Below are 5,136 nucleotides of genomic sequence, written 5' to 3' on the forward strand. Positions count from 1 at the left end.
GAATGTTTTTGTATTCTAATGCCCTTTCCTGGTTTTTGAAAGTAACATGATGTTTTCATGTACAGAAATCTGCGTCTATGAACTTTATGTGATTATAATGGCCATTGTTCTTGCACCAACTGGCCCTTTCCTGGGCATGTTGAACCATCTTTTTACAGAGCAGTTACACCACCAACCAAATAGAATGAGGGGTGATCCCGTCCGGAAGCTAAGTCGGACAGAGGTTGGCCGTTCTGTCGTCGGTGTTAACGGAAAGTCGTTGAGATGCCTGAGTGACCTGGTACCTCCTAGAAAGGCTCCCACGGGCGGATGACGGGGGGTGATGACGGGGACGCCGACGCGAGGGTTCTGCACACACTCAGACAAGCCGCCTCTACGTTAGAGACCAAAAACCAGTGAAAAAGTCCCCGGGTCAGGCCCTCCGACGCCCAAGTCAGATACTTTTTCCCCAGAAGCATAGTGAAAGGACAAAAAGTAAAAGACGAGAATGAAAAGACGAGTGAGCGTACATGCGTAGAGACAAAGCCTCCCATTTTATATAGCAGTAGGTGCTTCTGAAGTCTGACTAGTGTCAGGGAATGTCGGGTGTCAGGATTTGTCTGGCGGTGAATGACACGTAGCATCTTCCTATAGGTTTGAGGAGGGATCAGGGGGTAACGAGCCATAGACTGGGTCTTCGTTAGCATATTCCCTGACATGTGGTGATTATTCTATAATGGGTTGTTACGATTCTCTGGCTTGATTGTCGTGTAGTGCCTATCCGCTCTGGTCTGTTAACCTTAGACTGGGTCTTCATACCTGTAAATCTTGACCTGTAAGCCCAGACCTGCATTCCCTGGCGCATTCCCCGACTTGTGTTTGTTGTCCCACAAATCCAGATCTGTACGTCCCGCCCTGCATTTGCTATTCGGTCTATCTCAGTAGATCCATATCTACGCCTATCGCCCTGCCAATCGAGATTTTTGCTTATTGTTCCTTAAGTTTCGTCCTGTATGCACGGTCCTGTTCCGTATCTTACCCTGACCTGTAAACCTTCGCCCACATATCCTGACCTGTACGTCTTTGGTCCGTGTATCATATTCTACGTATCTTGTCCGGTAGATCCCGACCTGCGCCTACCGCCCTGCCAATCGAGGCCTTTGCTTATCATTCCTTAAGTCTCATCTCGTATGCACGGCCCTGTTCCGTATCTTCCCCTGACCTATAAGCCTTCGTCCACATATCCTGACTTGTACGTCTTTAGTCTGTGTATCCTGTTCTGTGTATCTTGTCCTGTAGATCCCGGCCTATAAGCCCTAGTCCACATATCTCGACCTGTATTTCTTTGGTCTGCATATCCTGTGCCGCGAGTCTATAATTCCTGCCCTGTAATCCTTGGTTTGCATATCCCGACCTGTACGCTTTGGTCCGTGTCTCCTGTGCTGCAAGTCTATAAGTCCTGCCCTGTAATCCTTAGTTTGCATATCCCGACCTGTACGCTTTGGTCCGTGTATCCTGTGCCGCAAGTCTATAAGTCCTGACCTGTAATCCTTTGTTTGCATATCCCGACCTGTACGCCTTGGTCTGTGTGTCCTGTGCCGCAAGTCTATAAGTCCTGCCCTGTAATCCTTGGTTTGCATGTCCCGACTTGTACGCTTTGGTCCATGTATCCTGCGCCGCAAGTCATAAGTCCTACCCTGTAATCCTTAGTTTGCATATCCCGACCTATGCGTTTTGGTCCATGTATCCTGCGCCGCAAGTCATAAGTCCTGCCCTGTAATCCTTGGTTTACATATCCTGACCTGTACACTTTGGTCCTTGTATCTTGTTCCGCGAGTCTATAAGTTCTGCCTTGTAATCCTTGGTTTGCATATCCCGACCTGTACACTTTGGTCCTTGTATCCTGATCCGCAAGTCTATAAGTCCTGCCCTGTAATCCTTGGTTTGCATATCCTGACCTGTACGCTTTGGTCCCGACCCCTAACTACTACAGAGGCTCGGTCCTATCCACTATGTAACCTTATCCTCTGACTGCCGCGTAGGCTTGACCGCTGACCTCCATGGGGGCTGGACTTTTGACGACTACCATGAAGGCTTGACTTCTGACCTCCACGGGGTTGGACTTCTGACCGCCTCGTGGGCTTGACTTTTGACCATGTCAGCTATTCGACCCCCCTCTCATGCACCGTATCACAAGCCTCCTCCTCAAGTCTAGTCGAAGGAAGCTCTAGTCCAACTGACTAGACTCAAGTCCCGTTCTTTCCTGACCTGGCCTTTGTGTCTCCTTAGTTGCTGACACTGTTCCCAATATCCCACTTAGAGTTTATCACCCTCCATAAATGGCAAGCGGGACTTTACTATATGCGCGTCCATTTTCCAATGCCTAGTCATGCCGCCACCCCATGAATGCCACATGCTTTCCCAAACTTCATCCCATGCTCCGAGGCTCCCTCTTCACCTTCCCTTCTTTAAAAGAGGGTCGACCATATTCCCTCCTTAACTCTCTTCAAGCTACCTTCCATTCCTCTCATGGCATCCGATGAGATATCCTCTTTGCATCACCAGCTTGCTCATTTGGCCCAGCTGTTAACTCAAAAAGACGAGGCTTTCCTTGAGATGACGCAGAGTAGGGACCTTCAATCCTCTTTCCGTTGAGAAATGGAAGAACCCTGGCTGGCGGCTAAATCTAGGGCAAGGGATGAGGTGGCTCTGAAGCATAAGTCCTGTTCAGATCTGAGGACTCAAACTCATTTTATTACCTACCTAAAGCTGAGGCATAAGGATACTGTAGCCCTCTTGCAAGAAGAAACCCGAATAAAAGACGAAACAATTGCCCATCTACAAGGTAGCATCTAATGCATCAAGGAGGAATTGGCTCAAGCGAGAGCTCATCTAGAGAAGAGGAACCAGGCACCTCAATCTTGTACTAATGCGAACCCTTGACAGAAGATTCTCTATCCTTAGTAAATAAACAATGTTCTCTGCCTTATCCGCTTGTGTGGACTTGTACTCCCTTGCTTCTTCTTCTACTATTATGTTCTATAGACGCCAATTCTCAAAGAAAATTTTCTAGAAAGGATAATTTACTCACCACATCTTTTTCTTACCACAAGGGTTGGGAAGACGTGGCTCATGCGGACATGCTTGCTTGTTCTCAGATTTGAAGTGGAAGTAGTGGAAATATGGCTTACAGACCCGTCGAGCACGAGAGTATGTCTTCTTGTAACTCATTTTAAGGTAAATGTAGGGGATACCGACCGGGAGGGTTGTTGAGCTTGAGAACATGCTCACTTATAACTCGCACTGGGGCGAGAGTCTGGGACACCGACCAGGAAGGTCATTGGGCGTGAGGGCATGCTCACTTATAACTCGCACTAGGGCGAGAGTCTGGGACACCGACCTAAAAGGTCGTTGGACGTGAGAGCATGCTGACTTATAACTCGCACTGGGACATGGGGCACAAACCTGGAGAGGTGGTTGGGCGTGAGAGCATGCTCACTTATAACTCACACTGGGGCGAGAATCTGGGACATCGACCTAAAAGGTCGTTGGGCGTGAGGGCATGCTCACTTATAACTCGCACTGGGCCAGAGTCTGGGACACCGACCTAGAAGGTCATTGGCTGTGAGAGCATGCTCACTTATGACTCGCACTAGGGCGAGAGTCTGGGACACCGACCTGGAGAGGTCGTTGGGCGTGAGAGCATGCTCACTTATAACTCGCACTAGGGCGAGAGTCTGCGACACCGACCTGGAAAGGTCGATGGGCATGAGAGAATGCTCACTTATAACTCGCACTGGGCGAGAGTCTAGGACACCGACCTGGAAGGGTCGTTGGGTGTGAGAGCATGCTCACTTATAACTCTCACTGGGGTGAGAGTCTGGGACACCAACCTAGAAAGGTCATTGGGCATGAGAGAATGCTCACTTATAACTCGCACTGGGCCAGAGTCTGGGACACCGACCTGGAAAGGTCGTTGGTTGTGAGAGCATGCTCACTTATAACTCGCACTGGGACGAGAGTCTGGGATACCGACCTGGAAGGGTCGTTGAGCGTGAGAGCATGCTCACTTATAACTCGCACTGGGGCGAGAGACTGGGACACCGACCTGGAAGGTCGTTGGGCGTGAGAGCATGTTCACATAAAACAGGCACTGGGACGAGGGTCTGGGACACCGACCTTGAAGGTCGTTGGGCGTGAGAGCATGCTCATTTATAACTCACACTTGGGCGAGAGTTTGGGACACCGACTTGGAAAGGTCGTTGGGCGTGAGAGCATGCTCACTTATAACTCGCACTTTGGCGAGAGTCTAGGACATTGACCTGGAAGGGTTGTTGGGCCTGAAAGCGTGCTCACTTATAACTCGCACTGGATCTAGAGTCTGGGACACCGACCTGGAAAAGTCATTAGGCGTAAGAGCATGCTCACTTATAACTCGCACAGGGGCGAGAGTCTGGGACACCGACCTGGAAGGTCGTTGGGCGTGAGAGCATGCTCACTTATAACTTGAACTGGGCGAGAGTCTGGGACACCGACCTAGAAAGGTGTTGGGCGTGAGAGTATGCTCACTTATAACTCGTACTGGGGCGAGAGTCTGGGGCACCGACCTAGAAGGTAATTGGGCGTGAGAGCATGTTCACTTATAACTCGCACTGGGGCGAGAGTCTGGGACACCGACCTGGAAGGTCGTAGGGCATGAGAGCATGCTCATTTATAACTCACACTGGGGCGAGAGTTTGGGACACCGATCTGGAAAGGTCGTTGGGCGTGAGAGCATGCTCATTTATAACTCACACTTGGGCGAGAGTCTGGGTCACCGACCTGGAAAGGTCGTTGGGCGTGAGAGCATGCTCACTTATAACTCGCACTGGGGCGAGAGTCTGGGACACCAACCTGGAAGGGTCATTGGGCGTGAGAGCATGCTCACTTATAACTCGCACTATGGCGAGAGTCTGGGACACCGACCTAGAAAGGTCGTTGGGCGTGAGAGTATGCTCACTTATAACTCACACTCGGCGAGAGTCTGGGACACCGACCTGGAAAGGTCGTTGGGAATGAGAGCTTGCTCATTTATAACTCGCACAAGGGCGAGAGTCTAGGACACCGACTTGAAGGTCATTAAGCGTGAGAGCATACTCACTTATAACTCGAACTAGG

This window comes from Zingiber officinale, chromosome 3B (genome assembly GCF_018446385.1).
Source record: "Zingiber officinale cultivar Zhangliang chromosome 3B, Zo_v1.1, whole genome shotgun sequence".
In the NCBI taxonomy this organism is placed as follows: Eukaryota; Viridiplantae; Streptophyta; class Magnoliopsida; order Zingiberales; family Zingiberaceae; genus Zingiber; species Zingiber officinale.